The sequence below is a fragment of the Dermacentor albipictus genome, chromosome 5, assembly GCF_038994185.2.
Source record: "Dermacentor albipictus isolate Rhodes 1998 colony chromosome 5, USDA_Dalb.pri_finalv2, whole genome shotgun sequence".
Classification (NCBI taxonomy): domain Eukaryota; kingdom Metazoa; phylum Arthropoda; class Arachnida; order Ixodida; family Ixodidae; genus Dermacentor; species Dermacentor albipictus.
Genome location: NC_091825.1, coordinates 95,383,002 through 95,394,392, shown reverse-complemented (window position 1 = coordinate 95,394,392; position 11,391 = coordinate 95,383,002).

The window sequence follows — 11,391 nt, the reverse complement described above, 5'->3', positions numbered from 1 at the left end:
AATAGCTATAGCATGTGGTCACACTCCCACGCTGGAAGTCCCAGGCTCCTACGAGTTCGTGGAAACGTGCGGCGGGAATTGAACTTGGCCCCCTCCAAGCAGAAATCTCGAACCGATGTCAGCACAAGGTCTCGAGGCCGAGGGACGAGAACACGCCGACGCGATCTCTTTGGCCTTCAACCGGGTGCAGAAAACAGAAGCGCGCAAGAAACAAGGACGCGACGAGTACATAGGACTGGCACTTGCCTATTACAGAATAAATTTAGCCTGGGGAAACATTTTCTTGGGCGAGTTGGTTCATAACGTTATGGCTAGGTAAAGTGAGAACCAACTTGCCCGATGAAATGTTTTACTAAGCCACATTTCTCATGCATCGGCCAATTGCCAGTCCTGCACGCCTTCAGTCGTTGTTTCTTTCGCGTTGCTGTTTTTCTGCTAAGTTATAAACCAACTCGCACAAAGCAATGTTTCGACCGTGTGTTCGACATTTTAGCAGCACGCTCACTGCTGTGTGATTTGCCTCCATAGGAGTGCGAAGTGCTTTTGATCAAGTATAGGCATCTTGATCAAGTGCAAAGCCATCTTGCTGCAAGAGTTCTAGGGTTTGTACATCCTGTTCTCACTTATTTACCGCAAAAGCTTGCGTTCTATTGACCAATGTTGTATGATCGAAGCATAGCTGGTAGACAGTGAAGTGCCGCACTCAAAAAAAAGGCGAAAGCAACCACCGTATGCGCTCATGGGACAGGGAATTGACGACTTTGCACTCTTTCGTTACCTCTTCCACCTCAGACAACAATATCCTGTTGATAATATAACCACATTTTCACGGCCAGAACCAGCGGTTTCGCGAAGGAGAAAACAGGAAACGAGGTTCAGTCAGACATTCATCGGTGGCAGCCCACAAATAACATTCAAGCTTCCGCACTGTTTCGCTATCTGAAAAGGCTCGCGGCGGACATTCGCGTGCGCGGCCTTATTATTTTCTCCTCCGCTTATTAATCATGAAGACGTTCCCTTGCACTGCTGAAGACTGAACGGCGAGCGATGACTTGTTCTTCATAAGGAAACTGCAGAGCATCGCTATTTATAGGATTAGCGGGCATCGCGGGATCGAATCCCGGTCACGACGGCCGCATTTCGATGGGGGCGAAATGCGAAAACACCCGTGTGCTTAGATTTAGGTGCACGGTAAAGAACCCCAGGTGGTCGAAATTTCCGAAATCCTCCACTACGGCGTGCCTCATAATCAGAAAGTGGTTGTGGCGCGTAAAACCCCATAGTTTAATTTAGGATTAGCGGGCTAGCCTGCGTTAATTTCCGCCTCCTAGCGTTTCTGCACACGTGGATTCGGGAGCGCAGCTGTAGGTTCAACGCCGTTTCTACATTAGAGACCCGCATTTTCTTGTTAAATATTGCCTATCGCTTCAGTTGCAACTACGTCTAGACGTCAGCAGCTAACGAAATTCTCTGTGCGCCCCCAACTCATCCGGTTGTCAGAAACGTTCCACTCCACCACAGGTGCTAACAAAGATCAACAGCGCTTGCCAAACGATACTTTATGCGATTCACCGCATAAGCTACCATCTCGACAAAATGCGAAGCACCTGGCATAAGCGTGGGACTGTGCTCAGAGTGATGTCAACTAACTTGTGGGGCACCATTACCGTAACTGCCTCTCAAGCCTCAGAAATCATAACTTACTACTAACTTGGCTACTGTCCAAACAGGTATAGTTTGCTTTTAAGGTTCTTTTTTAATAAATGGCCGCAAACAGGACGATAAAATGACCGCTTCCAAATTTTATTCCGCGATTCAGCTGTGGCCTCTAGAACAGCTAACGTTGAAAAAAAAAAGAACTTGAAGCGCACCGTATAGACATGTACAAAGATTTATATAACCTCAGGAGAGTTGCAGCGCGTATGAGGAGTTTATATGCTTCCAGCATCAATGAAGTACGTCAGGTTGTTCTGTGCTTTGGCCGAAAGTGGAAAATAAAGTAAAGCTGTAGCAAGAACCAACCCATAACTTTCGTTGAACTTCACGACACCAGCACACCAAATGCGATAAGCTTGTTGAAGGTCTTATGTAACATATGATGTGCTCGAAGCTGTGTCTGTGGTCCGTGTAAGAGTATTGGCAGTTTAAAAATTATGTCGCGCACTTTGTTGCATGTTGGTAATTCTGCAAGTGGGAGTAAAGTCGCGGCACAGAGCAAAAATACATCATGCTCAGGTATTCTATAAACGGGGAACTGTCGGTGAGCAAGCGACGTTTCGATGTCACCACGTACTGCGACAAGTCGCTTAGTGGAGTTGGAATGAAATTAAAATGAAAGCCGAATTCACTGATCTGGATCACGTCAACAAACACAGACAATAACGCATTGGCTTTCTTACACAAATTCAACATATATTCAATCGAAAATAATTGAAAATCGCATAAATGGGAGGAATGTTTCTGTACACATATAACTCAGCACTACAAATTGAATGGGAAAAGCCGTTCGTAGCTCCTCGCGTTCACATATATATCATGGAACACACGTCATACGAAGCAATCTACTGCAAGAGCCAAAAAGAATATTTCAAGAATCCTCCGTTTGTAGTTGGACAAACGCAAACCCTTCTATAAGAGCGTGTAGTCGTGTCAGGAAGCGACAAGAAAGTGTTATAACAAAAAGTTTACGCATTTGCTGTAAAAAGGGTTTGAGAAATAGGTTATTGTCGCGAACAGAAGAAAACGTGTATATGTTGATAGCACTCAAAAACGCTGGATAACGCCTCCCTTAAATCCACAAAGTCCAAGTGTTATTTCTCTATTGAAACTCGTACAGTACAGTTTTGTACAGTGGTACAAAACTCTTCTTGGAAAGCCCTGAGTACTCTTAAATCAGTCACGCAATCATGTGTAGCATAGCACGTACTCCATATAATTTCATGCAATAAACACGAAAAGAAAACAACCAGCAGGATAAATAATTACTAGCGAGTAGCAATCCTCCAGTATCCTTCACGAATGCCTAAACGTCCAGTCCGGCCATAAATCTTTATCAGTCAGTGATTCACGCAGCCAGAGAAAAAAAGTAGTACATTTAAGATGCTGCCACGAAGAACCATAAATATACAGTATCACGACCTATGGAAGGCAAATAATGTGTGTGGGGGGCAAGGGGGAAAGAAGAATGCGAGCATGCAGAGAACTGCCACACACCGACCGACGAACGAGGTGCGTGTATTTTCCGCAGACATGGTAGAGACAGCTACGATGAGGGGAATTCAAGGCCGGTCCTCGTTGGCTGCAATTAGTGACCCGAAAACGGGTCTCCTCGCTAACGACTACGCTCGCATTCCCGCTCTCGGCGGTGGTCCAACGGCAATTGGCTGTTTATTCGACGTGTTTCCTAGCAATCTCCGAAGGAAAAAGTCATGCTGCGTTCAGCCGGTCTTGCATTCAAAAGCAAGCAGTGAGCGCGGCGTGTCAAGAGAAAATGGAACATTATTTATCCATGTTTTCGCACTCAACTTGTAATAAGCGGCATGCTTTCCGTGAAATTTTGTTTCATTTCTTTACGTCGGCGTGTGCGTGCTTGCGTCGCGCTTGCGCGCATGCACGCACGCAAGCTGTGACTCAGTTGTCGTGGTCGTGCAAAGGCTATTTCAATGCGTTCCAATGCCACAAATACGCACGTTCGCGTACTGAATCATGCTGGTGAGACCAGCCTTGACTGTTAGTACTGCTGCCTTAATTACGGTAACTATAGCGCTGCTAATTTATTGCGAATGATAGTGGCTGTGAAGCTTTCTGCTCACTCGAAGCTCACTGATGAAAATACAGAAAATGCGCACTCCAGCGATACAAATAGGTGCATTCGAGCTCGACGACGTGTCGGCGCAGCGACGTGTCGGCGCTGTCCCCTTGCGATGTGATTGTTTGGTGTTCCAGAACATAAGCACAATTATTTAGGCATGCATCTTGTGCCAGCGGTCTTAACACATGCACGTGAATTATCGCTCGTTGTTTTAAAAAAATTTACCAAGATTTGAACGAGCGAGAAATTCATTCTGTACCATCGTATTCTGCACCATCGGCACACTCGCGATCCAAAGAAACATATTTAGCATAGACGTGCAACAAATTAGGGACGCAAAATTGGTCAAAAGTACATTCAAAGTAAAGCCGCAGTAAAAAGCATGACGCGTCTGGCCCTCATATTTAATGATCTATAACCACGCGTATTTCCACTTAACCTGGAATTTCACTACGTCGATAAAAATAGTGGCTCTTACTGCACGCTGTGCCTGGCTTTTTTCTTTGGCATTCTGGTTTCTGTGGAAACGGTGAACGAGAAGCAATGCAAGAAATTCGGAATGCGTAGATTAGCCCATTATCCATTGCGGTATTTGTAAAAAGGAAGAAGCAAGCAGAAACAAATATATATAGAGTACTAGCGCTACACGATGCTGTTAGGCATAAAGGAAAATAATTCTGGTGAACGTATAGTTTGTTTTTTGTTTTTTTGTTTTTCTGTTGAAGAATATTTTGGGATTGGGCATGCTGGGTTTTATGGTGTCGGTAAGCTTTGCTTTTTAGAGCCTCATTACCAGTTTTTTGCAAAGTAAATTCAGAAAATCACTCAGATGGACGAAATATTACGCAAAATATTACTCCGCACGAGGGCTACAGCTTTCGCTAACGACTACAGGACCGTTTAGAAGCGATACGTCAAGCTATATATGGACGCGCCGCGAACCATAACTTTCTGCACCTGCCCGAACCACGCCGCACCACAACCGCAGGTGCTTCGTCACCTGTGCCTTGCAAGCCTCGGTTTCTTTCTTCGGAGGCCATTTGCGATGCTGCCTGTCGCCAGCGGGTGCTACTGGCAGCCTTAATTACCTGAGCTTAATCGCTGCTGGGAATTCCTAGGCATGAACTTTTGCCTGTCGATCTTCAGGTTTCAACCAAGCCTCGGAGTTTCTCATTGGTCCTCTGGATTTACGAGTAGTCTCTCTCTCTCGTATCGTCAAATTAAGTTATGGGATTTCACGTCCCATAGCAACCAACACACGGGCTACGAAATGCCCCGTAAGGGGAGGGGAAGGGGGCGATGCAAATTAATTTAGACAGCTTGGGTTTCTTTAACGCGCATTTGTACGCGAATGTTTCTGTATTTCGCTCTCGTTGGAATGTGGCGGATCTTTACAGCGAAGCATTCTTTGCATCTCCATTCGACTTGGCCACATGCTGATGTGGTTGCTGCTGCTGCTGCTTTTCCACGGACTTTTCCATAGAATCAGCTGAACAACAACAACAACAACTGTTAGAAAAAGAAAACAATTGTTGAAAAGAAGTTCGTGCTCCGGGGCCAGGATGGCATGGAAGATTTCAGGATCCTCGGAACCGCTCAGGAGACGACGGATTTCACCAAAAGTGCCGGCGGGCATGAAAGCTAAAATGCAAATTCGAGCAGGGATCACGGGGGCGGAGGCAGTCTCGACTACCAGCATTTGGGAGTGGGTATTTTCATCCGCGGGAAGTAAAACGAACTCGCGACAAGTGCAAACAATTCGGCCTCGCGCATTTGGATATGCAGGTTTGTGCAGCCAAGAGAGCGCGGCTCCTCGATCCGTTAGCCCGCGAACGCATTAGAGAAGCCGGCAAGGGGGAACGCGGAGAACGGTCGACGCGTGCTAAAATATTCATGAGCGAAGGCATTTATCGCGTACGCCCAGATGAACGATTTCGCCTGCACGTCGCAGCCCTGGACTGCGTACGCGTCGGCAACGTGCACGGCGCGGGGTGTCGTCATCCAGCGAAGCGCGCTGCCTAGAAGCGCGTTTCCGCCTCTCTCGCGATCATCGGAGACACGGGAGAAGACGGACGCTCCGCCGCGATCTCTGCAGGAGCGACGGGGAACGGGACGAGGCCAGAGATGAGATACACATCGCCTCCATCTCGGTGCAGTGGCCGTAAGGTGAATCACGGCGCGCCATCGGGAATGCGAAATGAGATGCGAATTTTTTGGTCTTTCCTCTCGGAAATGTTCGCGTGCGGTTGCATCTATGTCTCTTTGGGTATCAGAAAACACCGCTGATTCTAAGAAAGAGAGAGAGAGAGCATGACGCAGCCAGAGGCGGCAGTGCTGCTTGACTACCATATATGATCACGCGTCCACAACTTTGACTTTCAAGATTACAGTCAGCGTTCTGCAGCTTACGAGCGCGGATCTGTGCCGTTGTTGGCATTCCTGCTCTCCGCCGCGCTCTCCAGTGGCGCGGTGAAGCGGGACGCAGTTTCCGCTTAGTGTTTCCTCTCCTGCTCGTTCATTTGTTTGCGGTATAACAATGTACGCAGCGAAGTGTCTTGCTTACGAGGGCGGTCATTGTGCTGGAGGCGCGCGGCGGATCAACTCGAACTTCGCGCAGTAAGCACATACTTTCCACCAGCGCAAGTTAGGCTCGCACTAAACTGCATCGTAAAATTGCATGATACGGACCTCCTGCAATTATTACTGCTCACTAATTCAGCGATGGCTCGATGCTTTGTGAGAAAACCCAACTATGGATTGCCGCAAGATAGATTGCACGGCGAGTGGGTGCAGTATCATACCTATCATACCTATAGTTCATAGGTATGATATGATCATACCATACCTATGGTATGACCTATGGTATGATACCATACCATAGGTATGGTATGATCATACCTAGAAAGAGATCGAGAACGCGAGATAGGGCTCGTCTTGTGTTCTTGTCTCTGTCTAGTTGTAATTTTTCAAGCACTGGAAGAAGTTATCATTTACGAAAAAGCTACGGTGGCTGCCGCCAGAACGACAGCTCCTTTGTGGATGCGCGTAGCAGCCACCCCTTCGAGGCGTACGAGTACCCGGCTGATTCTACGAGTGTCAGTTCGTCTTTCTGAAGCTAGGGCTAAAGCTCGCTCTTAGGGTACGGTGGAAGCAAGAAAGCAGGGACGATTTTCAGTAGCTTACTTATGTTCAACGATGGCCGTTCTTTATGGTGCCCACCGGACAAAGAGGCCGCTACTCAATTTTGTTTTTCATTTACTTCCCCGTGAGAAGTACTTTGCTTCGATCACCCGGTTTTCAGTCAGCGCCGATTGACCGCTAAGCACGTACTGCGCGCGGAAATGGGACTGAACACGTCAGTATACGATACTGGGAAGAGGGAACATAACGGAACAATTTCACATCTTTTCCTCTATATAGCAGGATTCACTTCTTTAAAGAAGTAGGCGCTCAGTACGAAATCCTGCCACGGTTGTTCTTCGCGCACGGCTGCAGGGAAGACATAAGGACAGAAACAAGCGCGGGTGTAGCGAGACAGATTTTGCCTTTGAGGCACGTTCTGCTCCGGACGGCTGGTGGGTGCACCAGTGCGTGGCGAGACACCGCTCTCGGTGCAAAAGCGAGCACCAAACTCGACTCTCGGAGACGCGGCGCGTGGGACGACGGCGACGGGGGCAACTCGGAGCCGTTGACTCCTCATTATCTCGACCCAGCGTTCCGTCTCAAAGGGTGCCTCTTCACTAAACGGGTGCGACGTGAGCGGACGGGAAATGGCGAAGACGCAGACGCTCTAATGCGAGGGAACGGGAATTGGAGCGGCGTAGGAAGGGGGGGGGGGGGGAAGGCTAGAGAAACAGAACCGAGCGACAGCAGTGTGCAAGATAGCCGCACTCGGTCCGACTCCTAGACCGCACGAACAACGATCCGGTAAAGAAATAACGAGGGAGTGAAGTGTCGTCTTGGAGACGTGTAAGTGTGTCTTCTTTAAGCGGCACCTTTGGCGGCACGGCCGCCTGCACTTCCTCTGGCTCAAAAGGAGGGCAGACTTGGCTTAGAATGAAAGGTACTGATCCGACCGAGAGGGGGCTGTCGCCGGAGCAGGCAAACGAAATCAAAGAGAGATAGAGCGAGAGAGAAGAATTGGCCGAAATGACATTCGATGGAAATGGACACGGATGTATAGCGACAGGAGTTATGAGAGCAAAATGAAGGAAGGCAAGTGATAGCCTCGATTGCATATTCCTACCTTTGTGGACACATGCCCGTATAGCAAGGAAAAGGGTGGAGCCCATCAGCTGTTTCGTAGTTTTCATTTCTTTCTCTGTGTGCGCCATTCCTGTTTGCTTGGTCATTATGTTAATCAGGGTGCACGCAGCTACTTCGTATCAAAGGTGGTGACTGCAGAAATGCTCTTCGTATTTTCCGTATTGTCGCTGTTGTGTTCGTATTATTGCTCAATCTTCTCATTATCTGGTTTTGCAAACAAGGTGATTTCTCTGCCCATTTTCTTTTTAAGTGGGTGTTCATATATAATATGTTGCCACTTCGTTTGATGCTGGGCCCTTCTGTTCTCTTTCTTCTTTTTTTTTTTGAAAGAAAAGTCACCCGGTCACGTGGCTGATATCGCACGGAATTTTGTAATTAGGAGTCCCTTTGTACCAGGTAAATAAAACGTCAAAGCAGTACATAAAATCACGAAATATGACGCCGGCGCATAGCCATCTCTAAAGCACACATGCAAGAGCGCATGATATTTAACGGTTTCTTTGATTTGGTTTTCTGTTTAGAAAAAGTTTATTTGAACAAGAGACGCGATACAAACACTGGGTCACAATCATGGCCCAATTCCACCAGGACAATAAGATATACAAAGTACGAAGCATTGTATACACTGTGCGCATTGATTTTCTTAATTTTCTGATCATTGAACTACCCCATCACATCTGACATCCGTAACTCCTCCTTTTATAGCCACGAATTTTTGAACTGACAACGTAGTGCCAGTAAGCCGATCTCTGTTCTGCGTTATGAAACTATAAATCAGGACACGTTACCTATATATTTAATGTAGACTTGTAAGCCACTCTATATCGCGCAGATTTATTAGCAGAATAACGCCTCGTATTCCAGACCTTTCAGTTTCTTGAATGCCTCTTACTTTAGCTCCCTGTTCTCGGGCCAATGGTTATCGGCCACTGCAGGTGGCCGATAACCATTGTTGGTTCATCTTCTAAAATGGGTATTTCCCCCTGTAACATCGCACAAGTTGTACAGAACCCTTAAGTATATTTGGATATGTGTCACACTTCCCGCGAAAGCTTCGCTTCTCGTAAATTCTAATACGTGTGCTGGATCTGCATATTGTTTGCTGAGATAGCAGTACACACACTGATTTCACAAATATAAAAGAAAAAATTCTAAGAGACGATGAAAGTGTTTTAGCGACTTTGGATGGGAGTGGCCTTCACAACCGCTCTCTACAAAGTACACTGGGGCACGCTGAACCGTCGTGTATACTTGTGGTGTACCAGGTGAGGACGTCGCACATGCGTTAACTTGCCATCCCATATTCCCAGCAGAGGCGAGAGCTCCGCGTCAAGTCTAGAGCAACGGGGAATCGTGTGCTCTCTTTAGCGACTGTTCTAGGACCGTGGCCTCGTCCAACCATATAAGAGCATCTTGTTTAGTTCGAAATGTAAGACGCTTTTAGTATATACCGTATAGAAGCAAACGCTTGGCGTTAGCGTTAGCATTGTGCGGCTCACATTGGGCACGCGCGATACGCAAACGGTGCTGGAGCTCTTGCGTATACGTACGATATGTTCGGGATTTAGCCTTCAACGCTGACGCACGCATGGGAAGCCTTACGTAGGGCAACATGGCGGCGCGCCGGTCTAAGTGAGAGCCGCCCGTGTGAGATCCATGGTGTCGTCGGCCTGCACTGTTCGGCTCGTTCGTTCCCCACCAATGCTCGTGTTTGCTTTAGATTTGTGTAATGATGCTTTGACAGCCGCGTGCTGGTTAGAAGTGGACGCTGCTCTCGGGGTATACGTTCTCGATCAGTGGCGCACTAGCTACTAATTTGTAGCGCTGTCTACTTCTGTGTCGTCTTCCAGTTTCACAGTGCTATCATGAGTCAGCGCTGGATTAAATGGGCATATTGTATCGATTTGGCTTGCCAGTGTATTGTGCTTATACATTTAGATGGCTGCATATATGTTAACCTGCCGCTGCGTTCTGCTATTCTAAAAGACTAGTTGTGCTGCGCATTGCAGCCTGTTTTAGCGTTAGCGTTCTGTCGCACGCTAAGGCTATGACGCAACTGATTTACGTTATTCTAAAACCTCTATATGTGATACATGAGACTGTTATGATTGGTGGTTCAATCCCATCGCTCGTGATCCGTTGTCAAGATTGGAATCGGGCATGAATTAGAAGGTAGCTGGCCCATGCCGTCGTCCAACTTATCCACGCTGAGGACGTTGATGAAGGGAAGGACTGCTTCTCATCCAGAACGAGGAATATGGGTTTACTTCCAGTACATATATGAGTCTAACATGACTGCTTGAGAAAGTATATCAGTCTAACATGACTTTTTGAGAGAGAGTGTCCTGAGCAGCCGCACAACAGTGGTTTTTAAACACTCGGTCCTCCCCCGATACTCAGGTGACGGAAACGGCCGTCCAAGCACCGTAGGCGGTTGAGCAGGCACCGTAGGGGAGACGACGAGGCACCGTAGGGGCATTTATTCCCGGAGCTGCAGCGCACCCGCCGACCGCCCATTGTCTGGCGTCTTGGTCGGCACGTGGGAAGGGGTGTCTGTAGACGTTCCCGCAGCTCAGTAACAATAGTTGGTCCGCCGAGCCCGTTTAGTTACAATGGCGACTTCGTCAAACTCGGCTCCAGTGGCTGAGAGTCGAGGACGCACGTATTGTTGTTCACACACAGTCGACTTAGTCACGCCGTGGCTAGAGGTGTGCGGTGACGTTCCAGGAAAGTTGCCGCCACAGTCGCAACTGGCCGGCAAAACTTGCACTGCAGCTGGCCGTTTTTAACAAGACCTAGCCTAACAGTATAGGCACTTTGCATGCGTCGTAACGGTGTCTCGTCTTCTGCCCCAGGCTTATGTGTGACACCACTTCTTGTTTTCTTTTTTATTTATTCTTTTCCGAGTAACTTTTATTACATACTTCCACAAAAAATTTATATGTATAAGCGCCTAATTTAAAAGCAATTCGCTAAATAAGCTTTTAACTAATTATCTTTTTTTAATTTAATCTATAGAAAATATTGCGATTTACAAATTCTAGCCGGGAAGTTCGCAAGGCGGATTCACTTGGCCCGAATTCGTAAGATGACACCAGTTTCGAGACATTAATTCCCGGAATTTGCGGAGAAATGCATTGACGTCCCAATTACTTTTTGTGCTTGAATGCATAAAACGACGTTTTGTAAACAAAGTAAATGGAACGAGAGTGCATTTCTTGCCGCAAGTCTGACAGCACAAATCTCGTAAATGGCGTCATCCACACAATTATTTTCAAGTGGATATGCGTCGAAGTCTGACCCGCTGGGATTTA